Here is a 17,244-nt window from a genome sequence, read left to right as displayed (position 1 = left end):
ACAGGCTTGAGCCACCGCGCCCAGCCTAGAGAACATATTTTATTTTAAGTAACGCTGAAGCTCTTGTAAGAAACCACCATATCAGCTGGGCACAGTGGCTCACGTCTGTAATGCCCCCACTTTGGGAGTCTGAGGCAGGCGGATCACCTGAGGTCAGGAGTGAGACCAACCTGGCCAACATGGTGAAACCCCGTCTCTACCAAAAACACAAAAATCAGCTAGGCGCACTGGCTCACGCCTGTAATCCCAGCACTTTGGGAGGTCAAGGCAGGTAGATCACGAGGTCAGGAGATCAAGACCATCCTGGCTAACATGGTGATACCCGTCTGTATTAAAAATAAAACAAAATTAGCCAGGTGTGGTGGCACGCGTTTGTAGTCCCAGCTACTCAGGAGGCTGAGGCAGGAGAATCACTTTGAACCCAGGAGGCAGAGGTTTCACTGACCTGAGATCATGCCACTGCACTCCAGCCTGGGCAATACAGCAAAATCCTGTATCAAAAAAGAAAAACCTCATAATTTTCAAATTAGTAGAATCCAAATTAGTGAGGACTCATTGTACCACACAAATAATAACTCTTAGTCCTCAGAGCCATTTTCCTCATATTTTAAGAAAAAAGAGTAACTTCACTTTGTACTTACACACACAAATATGATATAAAAACTGCCTTACTGTGGTCTTTTTCTTTAAAAAACTGAATGTGACTATACATTTACCAAAATTCATAGAACTATATAACTAAAAAGATTAATTTTAATGTATAAATTATACCTCCATAAACCTGACTACTTAAAACTATAATAGAATTTAATTAAAGTTTTGATTCTGCTGAGAGCATTTAAAAAAAAACCTTGAAAAAATTTAATTAAAGTTCAACCAAAGGGTATTAAATAATTTTTCTTTCTTTTTTTTTTGTTTTTTGTTTTTCGTTTTTGAGACAGAGTCTTGTTCTTCTTGCCCAGGCTGGAGTGCAATGGCACGATCTTGGCTCACCACAACCTCCGCCTCCCAGGTTGACACCATTCTCCTACCTCAGCCTCCCAAGTGGCTGGAACTACAGACGCTGGCCGCCACGCCCGGCTAATTTTTTTGTATTTTAGTAGAGACGGGGTTTCACCTTGTTAGCCAGGATGGTCTCGATCTCCTGACCTCATGATCTGCCCCTCTCAGTCTCCCAAAGTGCTGGGATTACAGGTGTGAGCCACCACGCCTGGCCGAAAAAAATTAATTAAAGTTCAACCAAAGGGTATTAAATAATTTTTTTTTTTTTTTGAGACAGAGTTTTGCTCTTGTTGTCCAGGCTGGAGCGCAATGGCGCAATCTCGGCTCACTGCAACCTCTGCTTCCTGGGTTCAAGTGATTCTCCTGCCTCAGCCTCCGAAGTAGCTGGGATTACAGGCACGCACCACCACGCCTGGCTAATTTTATAGTTTTTGGTAGAGATGGGGTTTCTCCATGTGGTCAGGCTGGTCTCAAACTCCCAACCTCAGGTGATCCGCCCACCTCAGCCTCCCAAAGTGCTTGGATTACAGGCATGAGCCACCACACCCGGTCTAAATAATTTGTTAATGATTGCTATCAATAATTCAATGAATCAAGCTTAATACCTGAGTTGCAGGTCGGGCACATATCACCTGAGTTCGGGAGTTCAAGATCAGCCTGACCAACATGAAGAAACCCCATCTCTACTAAAAATACAAAAAATTAACGGGGCATGGTGGCGCATGCCTGTAATCCCAGCTACTCGGGAAAGCTGAGGCAGTAGAATTGCTTGAACCCGGGAGGAGTAGGTTGCGGTGAGCTGAGATCCCGCAATCACACTCCAGCCTGGGCAACAAGAGCGAAACTTCGTCTCAAAAAAATAAAATAGGCCAGGTGCAGTGGCTCATGCCTGTAATCCCAAAACTTTGGGAGGCCGAGGCGGGCGGATCATGAGGTCAGGAGATCGAGACCATCTGGTTAACACGGTGAAACCCTGTCTCTACTAAAAATACAAAAAACTTATCCGGGCGTGTTGGCAGGCGCCTGTAGTCCCAGCTACTAGGGAGGCTGAGACAGGAGAATGGCGTGAACCCGGGAGGCAAAGCTTGCAGTGAGCTGAGATCGTACCACTGCACTCCAGCCTGGGTGACACAGCGAGACTCCATCTCAAAAACAAACAAATAAAATGAAATAAATAAAATAGAGTTCAAGACCAACCTGGCCAACATGGTGAAATCCCATCTGTACTAAAAATACAAAAATTAGCCAGGTGTGGTGGCGCATGCCTGTAATCCCAGCTACTCCAGAGGCTGAGGCAAGAGAACAGCTTGAACTTGGGAGGTAGAGGTTGCAGTGAGGCAAGATGACGCCACTGCACTCCAGTCTGGGCGACAGAGCAAGACTCCGTATCTATCTATCAAACAAACACACAAACAAACAAAAGTCTTAAGTCATATGAAGGAAATTATTCCTTTGAATAACAAAACTCTGGGGTTTTTTGTTTTGCCTTATTACATATATCAGGTATGATTACAAGTAAACTTAAAAATCTGTTTTTTAAGATTTAAGCCATTGTTTCTTTTTTCTTTCTAAAGATGGGGGTCTCACCACATTGCTCAGTCAGTCTTAGAACTCCTGGGCTCAAGTGATCCACCAGCCTTGACCTCGAAAAGTGCTGGGATTACAGGTGTGAGGCACAACACTCAGCCACCAGTCTGTTTCTATGAAGAACTATTACATATTTTCCAAGTTTTTATAACTTTGGCTATTCTCTTTTTTTTTTTTGCTAGTTCAGTGAAACAGTGGGAATGAAGAAGGAACTAAGCAATCTGTAACTGGTTGTGATCAATAGGTTGTAAACACCACTGCACTTGGACCAGTCTACTCTACCAATTCTTAATATTATCTTATAAATGGAACCACACTTATTTCAGCAAGGTAGAAATCATTCAATGTTTAAAACCCAAATTACTATGTTTGCTACTAAATGAGCCACACAATCTGAATTATTTTATGGGACTTTTCCCTCAAATTAAATACCAGCTGCCCATGCAACAAATAAGCAAAGCAGATATCTTTTTTTTTTTTTTTTTTTTTTTTTTTGAGACGGAGTCTCGCTCTGTCACCCAGGCTGGAGTGCAGTGGCGCGATCTCGGCTCACTGCAAGCTCCGCCTCCCGGGTTCACGCCATTCTCCTGCCTCAGCCTCCCGAGTAGCTGGGACTACAGGCGCCCGCCACCTCGCCCGGCTAATTTTTTGTATTTTTAGTAGAGACGGGGTTTCACCGTGGTCTCGATCTCCTGACCTGGTGATCCGCCCGCCTCGGCCTCCCAAAGTGCTGGGATTACAGGCGTGAGCCACCGCGCCCGGCCCTTTTTTTTCCTTTGAGAGGGAGTCTCACTCTGTCCCCCTGGCTGGACTGCAGTGGCCGATCTTGGCTCACTGCAACCTCCGCCTCCCAGGTTCAAGAGATTCTCCTGCCTCAGCCTCCAGAGTGGCTGGGATGAGAGGCACACAACACCACAACAGGCTAATTTTTGTATTTTCAGTAGAGATGGCATTTCACCATGTTGGTCAGGCTGGTCTTGAACTCCTGACCTCAGGTGATCTGTCCACCTTGACCTCCCAAAGTGCTGGGATTACAGGCATGAGCCAACGTGTCCAACCAGCAAAGCAGATATCTAAAGAATTATGAGGCCGGGTACAGTGGCTCACACCTATAATCCCAGCACTTTGGGAGGTCAAGGCAGGTGGATCACCTGAGGTCAGGAGTTCGAGACCAGCCTGGACAACATAGTGAAACCCCACCTCTACCAAAATACAAAAATTAGCTGGGCATGGTGGCGTGCACCTGTAGTCCCACCTACTCAGGAGGCTAAGGCAGGAGAATCATTTGAATCCAAGAGGTGGAGGTTGCAGTGAGCCGAGATCACGCCACTGCACTCCAGCATGGGTGACAGGGCAAGAATTGGTCTCAAAAAAAAAAAAAAAAAAGAGAATTATGAAACGTGGAAATACAAATACAGAATAAATCAACCAATTAAAACTACTGCACTGATTAGGCTAGGTGCAGTGGCTCACACCTGTAATCCCAACACTTTGGGAGGCCGAGGCGGGAGGATCACCAGAGGTTGGGAGTTCGAGACCAGCTTGACCAACATGGAGAAACCCCGTCTCTACTAATACAAAATCAGTTGGGCATGGTGGCGCATGCCTATAGTCACGGCTACTCAGGAGGCTGCGGCAGGAGAATCGCTTGAAAATCCAGGAGGCGGAGGTTGCGGTGAGCCGAGATCATGCCACTGCACTCCAGCCTGGGCAACTAGAGCAAAACTCTGTTCCAAAAAAAAAATATATATATATATTGCACTGATCTAAAGATGCTGTAATAGAGGTTAAAAAATACCACTCACTAGACTCAAATGAGAAAACTGCAAAGAATGTTTCCCTAAGCTTAGGTTTCCTCTATGGTGCTTAAACATACTTGGAAAATATCAAGGCATTATTATTTTAAAAGCATAAACCAATATTGTATTGAGAAATTTAACTTCCTGTATCATCTCTCACTTTCAGAGGTATTATATCATCATTTCTCATCGCAAAACCAACCTTTTATAGAAACAGATTTTGGGAGTACCCATGAAGTTTCGTGGATGTTTTGCATAGAGGTGAAGTCTAGGCGTTTAGAGTACCCATCATCCAAAGGGTATACATTGTATCCATTAGGTAATTTCTCATCACTTAGGCTGCCTCCATTCTCCCACCTTTGAATATCCGATGTCTCCAAAACCAAATTCTTAGACTTACATTTTTCTCAATATTGGCACCATTCCCACTCTCCCCTTAAAGTAATGTTAAAGTTGCTATTAAAGAAATCAATTTGCTAATAAAAAGGCTTTCTGAAATATGATTTATCATTCTCTTATTCAAGTAATCCAGAATTTTTTAAAAATCTATTTTTTTCGTGTGGATTTAACAGACAAAAGGCCAGGCGTGGTGACTCACACCTATAATCCCAGCACTTTGCGAGGCCAAGGAAGGCAGATCACTTGAGGTAAGGAGTTCAATCCCAGCCTGGCCAACATGGTGAAACCCTGTCTCTACTAAAAATACAAAAATCAGGCCAGGGGTGGTGGCTCACGCCTATAATCCCAGCACTTTGGGAAGCTGAGGCAGGCAGATCACCTGAGATCAGGAATTCGAGACGAGCCTGGCCAACCGGGTGAAACCCCATCTCTACTGAAAATACAAAAAATTATCCGGGCATGGTGGCACACTCCTGTAATCCCAGCTACTCAGGAGGCTGAGACGGGAGAATCACTTGAACCTGGGAGACGGAGGCTGTAGTGAGCCAAGATTGTGCCATTGCACTCTAGCCAGGGCAACAAGAGCAAAACTCCATCTCAAAACAAAATAACAGTAATACAAAAATTAACTGCGCATGGTGGCACATGCCTGTAATCCCAGCTACTCGGGAGGCTGAGCCAGGAGAATTGCTTAAACCAAGGAGGTGGAGGTTGCAGTGAGTCAAGCTCGTGCTGCTGCACTCCAGCCTGGGCAACAGAGAGAGACTGAATCTCAAAAATAAATAAATAAATAAATAAAAATTAGCCCAGCGTGGTGGCACATGCCTGTAGTCCCAGCTACTTGGGAGGCTGAGGCAGGAGAACTGAATGAACCCAGGAGGCAGAGGTTGCAGTGAGAGAGCCAAGATCACTCCACTGCACTCCAGCCTGCGTGACAGAGTGAGACTGTGACTGCAAAAAAAAAAAAAAAAAACTGAAGTCATCAAAATTTAAAATAGTTCCTTGTAAAACACTCCATAAGTCTGATTTTAATTTTTTTTTTTTTTTTTTGAGACAGAGTCTCACTCTGTTGCCCAGGCTAGTGTGCAATGGTGGGATCTCGGCTCACTGCAACCTCAACTTCCCAGGTTCAAGCGATTCTTCTGCCTCAGCCTCCCGTGTAACTGGGATTATAGGCATGAGCCACCACAACCGGCTGATTTTGTATTTTCAGTAGTGACGGGGTTTCACCATGTTGGTCAGGCTGGTCTTGAACTCCTGACCTCAGATGATCCACCACCCTTAGCCTCCCAAAGTCCTAGGACTACAGACATGAGCCACCGCGCCCAGCCTAATTTTTAATTTTATGTTATTAATTTATTTATTTTTTTTTTTGAGAGGGAGTCTTGCTATGTCGCCCAGGCTGGAGTGCAGTGGCACGATCTGGGCTCACTGCAACCTCTGCCTCCCAGGTTCAAGCGATTCTCCTGCCTCAGCCTCCTGAGTAGCTGAGATTACAGGCATGTGCCACACACCCAGCTAATTTTTGTATTTTTAGTAGAGACGGAGTTTCACCATGTTGGTGAGGCTGATCTCGAACTCCTGACCTCGTCATCTGCCCACCTTGGCCTCCCAAAGCACTGGGATTACAAGTGTGAGCCACCAAGCCCGGCCTAATTTTGTATTTTTTGTACAGATAGGGTTTCACCATGTTGGTCAGGCTGGTCTCGAACTCCTGATCTCAGGTAATCCGCCTACCTCAGCCTCCCAAAGTGCTGGGATTACAGGCATGGGTCACCACACTGAGCCAAATTTAATTTTTAATTTAATTTTATTAATTTTTTTTTGAGATGGAATTTCACTCTTGTTGCCCAGGCTGGAGTGCAATGGCACAGTCTCAGCTCACTGCAACTTCCACCTCCCACATTCAAACAATTCTCCTGCCTGAGCCTCCCAAGTAGCTGGGATTTCAGCCACATGCCACCACGCATGGCTAATTTTTGTATTTTCAGTTGAAACAGGGTTTCCCCGTGTTGACCAGGCTGGTGTCGGGTGATTTGCCTGTCTTGGCCTCCCAAAGTGCTGGGATTACAGGCGTGAGCCACTGCGCCCAGCCTACTTATTTATTTATTTATTTATTTATTTTTTTTTTTTCTGAGACGGAGTCTTGCTCTGTCGCCCAGGCTGGAGTGCAGTGGACGGATCTCGGCTCACTGCAAGCTCCGCCTCCCGGGTTCATGCCATTCTCCTGCCTCAGCCTCCCGAGTAGCTGGGACTACAGGCGCCGCCACCTCGCCTGGCTAATTTTTTGTATTTTTTTTTTTTAGTAGAGACGGGGTTTCACCGTGTTAGCCAAGATGCTCTCAATCTCCTGATCTTGTGATCCAACCGTCTCAGCCTCCCAAAGTGCTGGGATTACAGGCTTGTATTTATTTTTAATTTAACTTATTTATTTTTGAGACTGAGTCTTAGCTCTGTCACCCAGCTAGAGTACAGTGGCATGCTCATGGCTCGCTGCAGCCTCGACCTCCCAGGCTTAAGTGATCCCCCCACCTCAACTCAACCTTCTAAGTAGCTGAGACCAAAGACACAAACTACCATGCTTGGCTAATTTTTTTTTCTTATTTGAACAGAGTCAAAAAATAATAATAAGACAATAACCAAAACTTTTTTTTTTTTTTTTTTTTTTGAGGCAGAGTCTCACTGTCGCCCAGGCTGGAGTACAGTGGCGCAATCTCGGCTCACTGCAACCTCCGCTTCCTGGGTTCAAGCGATTCTCCTGGGCTCAAGAGATTCTCTTGCCTCAGTCTCTTGGATAGCTGGGACTACAGGCTCACGACACCATGCCTGGCTAATTTTTGGATTTTTAGTAGCTATGGGGTTTCACTACGCTGGCCAGGCCAGTCTCAAACTTCTGAGCTCAGGTGATCTGCCCGCCTCTGCCTCCCAAAGTGCTGAAATTATAATCGTGAGCCACTGCACCCACCCAATAACCAAAACGTTTTAAAAGTATTTGTTACTAAATCAAACAAAGGTGTTTAAAGTGGACTATTTACTTTCCTTTTTTTTTAGGGGGAGGGGGACAGAGTCTCGCTCTGTCACCCAGACTGGAGTACAGTGGCATGATCTCAGTTCACTGCAACCTCCGCCTCCTGGGTTCAAGTCATTCTCCTGTTTCAGCCTCCCAGGTAGCTGGAACTACAGGCATGTGCTACCACGCCTGGCTAATTTTTTGTATTTTTAGTAGCTATGGGGTTTCACCGTGTTAGCCAGAATGGTCTCAATCTCCTGACCTCATGATCCACCTGCCTCGGCCTCTCAAAGTGCTGGGATTACAAGTGTGAGCCACCATGCCTGGCCACTTTGCATCTTAAATACATATTCCAACACCTGAATTTTCCAATTATCATGTGGAAGATCATTTAAATAACATCAAACCTGGTGATGTGAACTAAATTTAGCTTTTCAACTTAGTATCTATCATTGCATTCACTCCAGAGTCAATTCATTTTGAGGTATATAAGCATAATTTCTGAATAACAATTCCTCACTGAATAAAGTTGATATTAACACAACCAAAGAGGTTCCATTTTACTCACGCATCTTCTGTAGGAATTTTTTTTTTTTTTTTTTTTTTTTTTTTTTTGAGACAGAGTCCCGTTCTGTGGCTCAGGTTGGAGTGCAGTGGCACAAGATTTCGGCCCACTGCAAACCTGCACCTCCTGGGTTCAAGCGATTCTCCTGCCTCAGCCTCCCGAGTAGCTGCGACTACAGGCACAAGCCACCACACCCAGCTAATTTTTCTATTTTTAGTAGAGACAGGGTTTCACCATATTGGCTGTGCTGGTCCTGAACGCCTGACCTCAAGTGATCTGTCCATCTCAGCCTCCCAAAAGTGCTGGGATTACAGGTGTGAGCCACTGAGCCCAGCCAGCTCAGATATATCTGTAGTTGTATGTGAAGCAGTTCAAAAGAAATTCAGAAACAAAAAAGAATTAAACCTTTTCAATATAATCTTTAAGCAAGATGGAAATCTGTAGTCCTAAACTCTGAATTCATACCTCTTCCTCACTGTTATTTTTCCATAACTAGATTGTCAGAGGTAGACTAATTTGCTGGTTAGTCTCCTTTTTCTCACTTGTCTACAACTGACCACTAATACTAAGTTGGAAAGATGAAACAGAACATTTTACCATTACAGATAGTGGTTATGTTGAAAAATGGTCTAACTGGCCTTAAAGCTTTAAAAGCTTTGCTTTTGGGCCGGGCGCGGTGGCTCACGCCTGTAATCCCAGCACTTTGGGAGGCCGAGATGGGCGGATCACGAGGTCAGGAGATCGAGACCATCCTGGCTCACCCGGTGAAACCCCGTCTCTACTAAAAAACACAAAAAAACTAGCCGGGCGAGGTGGCGGGCGCCTGTAGTCCCAGCTACTCCGGAGGCTGAGGCAGGAGAATGGCGTGAACCCAGGAGGCGGAGCTTGCAGTGAGCTGAGATCCGGCCACTGCACTCCAGCCTGGGTGACAGAGCGAGACTCCGTCTCAAAAAAAATAAATAAATAAAAAAAAAAAATAATAAATAAAAGCTTTGCTTTTGGACAGGCGTGGGGGCTCACGCCTATAATCCCAGCACTTTGGGAGGCCGATGTGGGTGGATTACCTGAGGTCAGGAGTTTGAGACTAGGCTGACCAACATGGTGAAATCCCATCTCTACTAAAAATACAAAAATTAGCTGGGTGTGGTGGCACATGCCTGTAGTCCCAGCTACTCAGGACGCTGAGGAGGAGAATCGCTTGAACCTGGGAGACAGAGGTTGTGGTGAGCCAAGACTGCACCACTGCGCTTCAGCCTGGGTGACAGAGAGACTCCGTCTCAAAAAACGAAAAGAAAAATCTTTGCTTTTATTTGCCATTTGCAACTGCACCAGTAACGTCCACACCTCACATTTCTGTATTTTAAAGTCTGTAAAAAGATTTTTATAAAGATCATTCTTTCTGTTTTTTTTTTTTTGCTGCTGTTTGCCTCCCAAAGTGCTGGGATTACAGGCATGAGCCACCATGCCTGGCCGATCACTTAAAAGTTCTAAGGTTATCACTGTCCCAATACTTTCACTTACTATCCTTAAGGAAGTGACTTTTCCTACAATTTGCTTTTCCTTTAATGAGTACTCAATAAAAACTTTTTCGGCCGGGCGCGGTGGCTCAAGCCTGTAATCCCAGCACTTTGGGAGGCCGAGACGGGTGGATCACGAGGTCGGGAGATCGAGACCATCCTGGCTAACACGGTGAAACCCCGTCTCTACTAAAAATACAAAAAACTAGCCGGGCGAGGTGGCGGGCGCCTGTAGTCCCAGCTACTCGGGAAGCTGAGGCAGGAGAATGGCGTGAACCCGGGAGGCAGAGCTTGCAGTGAGCTGAGATCCGGCCACTGCACTCCAGCCTGGGTGACAGAGCGAGACTCCGTCTCAAAAAAAAAAAAAAAAAAAAAAAAAACTTTTCCTGACACAAAAGGTAACAAAAGGAGAATCAATGCAGAGTATTAATTAGGACCTAAATCCTTCATTCCAGGAAGAAATAATCCTTATTTTAGCAAATCTAAGAAATTGAAACTGCCATTTAAAAAAAAATTTACCAAAAGATTTCAATGAAACGGTCTCTCACAACTAGGTTATAAGTACCACTTGGCTGATGGCAATTATAAGACTTTATGGATTCTGAGAAAAATTTTTTTTTTTTTTTTGAGACAGAGACTCACTGTTGCACAGGCTAGAGTGCACTGGTGTGATCTACGCTCACTGCAGCCTCCACCTCCTGGGTTCAAGCGATTCTCCTGCCTCAGCCTTCCAAGTAGCTGGGACTGCAGGTACGCAACATCACACCGGCTAATTTTTGTATTTTTAGTAGAGACGGGGTTTTATCATGTTGGCCAGGCTGGTCTTGAACTCCTGACATCAGGCGATCCACCCGCCTCGGCCTCCCAAAGTGCTGGGATTACAGGCATGAGCCACCATACCTGGCCATCTAAGAAATTTCTTAATCAGCCGAGTGCGGTGGCTCACACCTGTAATCCCAGCACTTTGGGAGGCTGAGGCAGGCGGATCATGAGGTCAGGAGATCAAGACCATCCTGGCTAACACGGTGAAACCCCGTCTCTACTAAAAATACAAAAAATTAGCCAGGCATGGTGGCGGGTGCCCGTAGTCCCAGCTACTCAGAAAGCTGAGGCAGAAAAATGGCGTGAACCCAGAAGGCGGAGGATGCAGTCAGCCAAGATCACGCCACTGCACTCCAGCCTGGGCGACAGAGCAAGACTCCACCTCAAAAAAAAAAAGAAAGAAATTTCTTAATCCAAAAGAAGTTAAAAGGTAGAAAAATATGCATCTTGTAATCAACTAAGCAGGATAAAAGCATATTCTGTGAAAAATTAAGGTATCATATTTGGTTTGAAAAATTTTCTGAGAAACAACAAACAGTGAAACTTCATTTAGTTTCCAAAACCCTTAAACCTTAACTGTGTTTCCATTTATATAACATTGCCTTAGTTCACCCAGCACTCAAGACAACTTCATCTTCCAGAAAAAGACACAGTGAAATGCCCTAAGAGGTAGTTTCAAAGTTAACTGACAGAAATGGGGGAATAAAAGAGCATTTGTTTTATAATTTTAAAAGAGCTGTTTAAAAATGTCTTTAAGTTGCCTAAATACCTTAAAAGAAGATTCTTAGCTTATCGGCAGTAAACCCTCTGAAAAAATACATAAAATTAGTTTACGTGTGCCCATTTTCTCTGAGAAATTTCTTCAATTTCTCAAAGGAATCCCTGTCTCAAAAAGGCAAACAATCATTTTCCTAAAAAATTTTTTTCAACCAGGAGCAATGGCTCACGCTTGTAATCCCAGCACTTTGGGAGGCCAAGGCGGGTGGATCACCTGAGGTCAGGAGTTTGAGACCAGCCTGGACAACATGGTGAAACCCTGTTTCCATGAAAAATACAAAAATTAGCCAGGTGTGCTGGCGCACACCTGTAATCCCAGCTACTCGGGAGGCTAAGGCAGAAGAACTGCTTGAACCCGGGAGGCAGAGGTTGCAGTGAGCCAAGATCGCACCACTGCACTTCAGCCTGCGCAACAGAGTAAGACGCCATCTATGGAAAAAAAAAATTTTTTTTCAAGTATATTTTACCAATTAAAAAGTCATAAAATAGGCTGGGTGCAATGGCTCAGACCTATAATTCACAGTGCTTTGGGAGGCTGAGGGGGGAGGATTACTTGAGCCCAAGAGTTCAAGACAAGCCTGGACAATATAGTGAGACTCTGTCTCTAAAATAATAATAATAGGCTGGGCGCACTGGCTCACATCTGTAATCCCAGCACTTTGGGAGGCCGAGGTGGGCAGATCACTTGAGGCCAGGAGTTCAAGACCAGCCTGGCCAACATGGCAAAAACCCCGTCTCTACTAAAAATTAGAAAATTAGCCAGGCATGGTGGCGCACACCTGTAATCCCAGCTACTTGGGAGGCTGAGGCACCAGAATTGCTTGAACACAGGAGGTGGAGGTTGCAGTGAGCCAAAATCGCACCACCACACTCCAGCCTGAGCAACAGAGCGAGACTCTGTTGAGGAGAAAAAAAAAAAAAAAAAAATTAAGAAGAAGAAAAAGAAAAAAAGAAACAAAATATCTAAATGACATTGCCAGACCTAGGCTAAGTCTGTCTTGTTTTTTTAAGGGGGAAGAGGGATGGCAAAAAACAGATTCATTCATTGCAGAACAAATGAAGAACAGGAAATAATGCATATTCTCTTATTAAAAAAAAAAGTATCTGGCTGGGTGTGGTAGCTCATATCTGTAATACCAGCACTTTGGGAGGCCAAGGTGGGAGGACTGTTTGAAGTCAGGAGTTTGAGACCAGCCTGGCCTATGAGACCCTTTATGCACACACAAAAAAATTTTTTTAATTAAAACAAGTGTGGTACACACCTGCAGTCCCAGTTACTCAGGAGGGTGAGGCAAGAGGATCCCTTGAGCCCAAGCGTTTCAGGTTGCAGTGAGCTATTATCACACCACTGCACTCCAGCCTGGGCAAGAGTGAGACCCTATCTCTTTAAAAAAAAAAAGTTTTGAAGACTTTCTTTAAGTGTAGACTTAAAGTAGTGTAGACTCGGCGTGGTGGCTCAGGCCTGTAATCCCAGCACTTTGGGAGGCCAAGTGGGCGGGATCACCTGAGGTTGGGTGTTCAAGTCCAGCCTGACCAACATGGAGAAACCTCGTCTCTACCAAAAATACAAAATTAGCTGGGCATGGTGGCGCATGCCTGTAATCCCATCTACTCGGGAGGCTGAGGCAGGAGAAATCGCTTAAGCCCAGGAGGCAGAGACTGCAGGGAGCCGAGATCGCTCCATTGCACTCCAGCCTGGGCGTTAAGAGCAAAATTGTCTCAAAAAAAAAAAAAATATATATATATATACACACACACACACACGTACACACACATATAGATATATGTATATATTTGAGTCTAATAAAGATGTTCCTAATAAGGAAAACTTTAAGTATATAACAAATACTTTCTAAATTATCAGGTTGGAGTTTTCTAAAAATGGAACACACCTATATTTCATTATCTCAATCAAATTATTTAATAAAATCAAAACTATAAAAAGTTGGTCAGGAGTGGTGGCTCAGGCCTCTAACTGCGATTACATTTTGAGAGGCTGAGATGGGCAGATCACTTAAGGTCAGGGGTCCAAGACCAGCCTGGCCAACATGGCGAAACTCCGTCTCTACTAAAACTACAAAAAGAATTAGCCAGGTTTCATGGCACACGCCTGTAATCCCAGCTACTCAGGAGGCCAAGGCAGGAGAATCACTTGAACCCAGGAGGCAGAGGTTAGAGTGAGCCAAGATAGTGCCACTGCACTCCAGCCTGGCAACAGAGTGAGACTCCGTCTCAAAAAAAGTTGTTGTGCATATCATAAAAGAGGCACTCTTTCTGACTCTAGACTCACTGCTATAATGCTTTAGATAAATAATGCAAAAGTTCTAAGGAGGTTCAGTACTAAAACACCCACACTAAGCTACAATCCTTAGCAGGAGTTATTTGAAAATACAGTTCCTGGCCGGGCGCGGTGGCTCAAGCCTGTAATCCCAGCACTTTGGGAGGCCGAGACAGGCGGATCACAGGGTCAGGAGATCGAGACCATCCTGGCTAACACGGCGAAACCCCGTCTCTACTAAAAACACAAAAAATTAGCCGGGCGAGGTGGCGGCGCCTGTGGTCCCAGCTACTCGGGAGGCTGAGGCAGGAGAATGGCGGGAACCCGGGAGGCGGAGCTTGCAGTGAGCTGAGATCTGGCCACTGCACTCCAGCCTGGGCGACAGAGTGAGACTCCGTCTCAAAAAAAAAAAAAAAGAAAATACAGTTCCAGCCGGGCATGGTGGCTCTCACAGGTAAACCCAGGACTTTGGGTGGCTGAGAAGGGAGGATCCCTTGAACCCAGGAGTTTGAGACCAGCCTGGACAAAACAGTGAGACCCCACCTGACTTAACAAATACTGAAGAAAAAAAAAAATTAGCCGGGCGTAGTCACGCCTGTAGTCCCAGCCACTCAGGGGGCTGAGGTGGGAGGACTGCTTGAGCCTAGGAGGTGGAAGCTGCAGTGAGCCATGATCACACCACTGTACCCCAAACTGAGTGACAGAGCAAGACCCTGAAAAAGTTCCTTTCAAAAGAAAAGGGGTGAACTTGTTAAAAGTCTTCATTAGCTACTGACTTGACCAACAATTTATTTTTCTAGTAACAATAAAATTCCGATTTGCTCCATGGTAGCAAAATAAGAAACTAGACAAAAAGATAGTAAGGCCAAAAAAGATTGTATAGTATTCAGAATGGACAGAAGAAAACTATCTTTGCTCATTCTATATCTATATGGCCCAAAGCTAAGAATCACACAGATTGGAGATATTAAATAAGCAAAAGCAGGATGAATCAAAAAAGTATGTGAAATACAGGTCTCACAAATCTCCAACGCAGATCCTGTGATTAAGAGACAAGAGCCAACTATTTCAGAGTGAAAAAGATCAGTTAGAAACCTTTTCATAAATATAAAAGTTAAAGGAGTTACGGTATGAAAAATGTAAAGAATGACTGGCAGTCCCACTGCCTTCACAAATGACTATGCCAAAAAGGGAAAAGAGTTTAACTTGAAAATAAATGGTACTAAATATTCAAGGACTAACATTTAATAAGGGAGAAGAGTAGTATGGTAGGGAAAGCTTTGTGCCAACTTTTAACTGCAGCTGTAGTGAAACACACTAAAAGCCTTGTCCTAAGACAAAAGCAATGGTTTTAAACATATCCCCAGTATTAACTGTTCATGACCATAAATTTGCCTTTTTCTAATGAAGGACTAACGGGATAAAAGGCCATATAATAAGGGAAAAAGTAGTAGAAAATAAAATCGAACAAACTTCTCACACAAGACTAAACCACGAAACCTGTTTACAAATTTTCAAACATGTCAGAATTAAAGGTAAAAAGACTCAAAGCTTAAGAAATCTAACGTCGCAAAGCAGGAGATTAAATCGTTCTTTTTAAATAAGGACTGAAGTTCAGAAGCATTTAATTTAAATAAGTGTATGAACACAAGGAATCCTTCCATACTACCTATTTCGAACGGACAGGGTTCTCCACACTCCTTTCCCAGACTTACACACAAATATTACAATTTGCAACCCATTATTTTCTCTCATGTACAAGTTTTTTTTTTTTTTTCTGTTGTTTTTAACTGTATTGGAGTGAGATTATTCTAACTAGTAACCATTTATTTACTTTAAATATCGGTTGTACCAAACAATGACATTTTTTAGAAAGTAAACTTAATTCCACTAACATTAGCCAGCAGATTTTGCTAAACAATGCTTTGTCAGAAAAGGCATCATGGCCGGGCCGGTGGCTCACGCCTGTAATCCCAGCACTTTGGGAGGCCAAGGTGGGCTGATCACAGGGTCAGGAGTTCAAGACCAGCCCGGCCAATATGGTGAAACCCCATCTCTACTAAAATACAAAAATTAGCTGGGCGTGGTGGTGTGCACCTGTAGTCCCAGCTGCTTGGGAGGCTGAGGCAGGAGAATCGCTTGAACCTGGGAGGCAGTGGTTGCACTGAGACAAGATCACACCACTGCACTCCAGCCAGGGTGACAGAGCAAGACTCAGTCTCAAAAAAAAAAAAAAAAAAGAAAGGCATCACATAGATTCAATTTTGTACAACTCATTTTTCCAGTATGCATAAAAATTTATATCTGACAACAGAGAATATGCTTAACATAAACACAGCAATACCTTTCCACTTTGTTACTAATAACTTGCATGTTTTCTTAGAAATTTTAAATACCTCCATCTGAAAAGTATAGGGTAGGCTGACCACAAAAGATGAAGCCTAACAGTCGGTAGGGGTACCGCACTTACATAATATTCTAAAAACGTGCTTTTTCTAAGTATTCAGTGACTATCACAGTAGCGAATATTAAACATTCCTGTATAAATCCCATCTCCTATAAAGTTGACCTAATTTCAAGCATAAAACTGAGGTTTCCACCTTTAGAAGGGTAGAAAACAAGAGTTAAGTAATTGGGTAGTCCTAAAAATACACATCACAACTACATGACTAAGATACTCATTTAAAACTTGTGCCAAGATAACCCCTCCCTTCCAAACTAAAATTGACTCACTGGCCTATTTTACTTAATTTTGGAAATAAAAAAATAAAACTAAATGGATTCCTAAGCACTCATTTCCTCTGTCTCTGCCCGCATCATTTAAAACATTCAAACTTTCAATCTGTGATTCCTCCCTGCAAAAACACTCAAGTAAAAACAAAACAAAACAAACACTCATTATCTCCAGGTTAACTACCTTGGAGTTAAAAAAAAAAAAAAATTAGATTCTAGAATAACCACTGTTCTAAAACCATATGAAACAATAGAAACAATGTCTGTGGTCGCTAAGCAAACATATATCCCACCCAGAGAAGCGATCTCGCCTCAGATACTTGTCACCTGTGAGACCACCCCTTTAGCTAGAGTTAACCACTTGAGAAGGTTTCAATTTTGTCTCTGAAAGTGGGAAGCTATCAATCTCCCTACATGACTCGTTCCACCCTCTGTGGATATTTCTACCTGTAGAAAAAAAGGCTGGCAAACTTGGTGGCACGGTGAGGACAAAGGGCATTTTGAAAGAACCAGTGACTGAGGTAAGCAGAGAATGTGAACGGAAAGAGGGTTAAAGTTCCCCCAAAAGGATAATGACAAGACGACGCGGGCACCCCTTTTTTTAAACCACCCCTAGGGTCCCATTCTTCACCACCACCCATTGGAATGCAAAGTTGGCACTACTACTACCCAAGAAGTCCAACAAATCCTCAAAATGTCAGGGCACTCGGCAGCTTCTTAAATGACAAGCTGGTGCCCCTCCCCCACCCTCACCC

The 17,244-nt window shown here is 44.0% G+C and overlaps 1 protein-coding gene across 2 annotated transcripts in view; it reads right to left on the bottom strand.

Annotated features, from left to right (window-relative positions):
* Positions 1–17,244, bottom strand: part of LOC105485670 (ubiquitin conjugating enzyme E2 R2) — a 118,676-nt gene that overhangs the window by 100,078 nt on the left and 1,354 nt on the right. The gene's annotated exons all lie outside the window — the stretch shown is intronic.

Source organism: Macaca nemestrina, chromosome 14 (genome assembly GCF_043159975.1).
Source record: "Macaca nemestrina isolate mMacNem1 chromosome 14, mMacNem.hap1, whole genome shotgun sequence".
Lineage (NCBI taxonomy): Eukaryota > Metazoa > Chordata > Mammalia > Primates > Cercopithecidae > Macaca > Macaca nemestrina.
The sequence above is the reverse complement of the archived record's forward strand: the minus strand, read 5'-3'. Positions and strand labels throughout refer to the sequence as shown.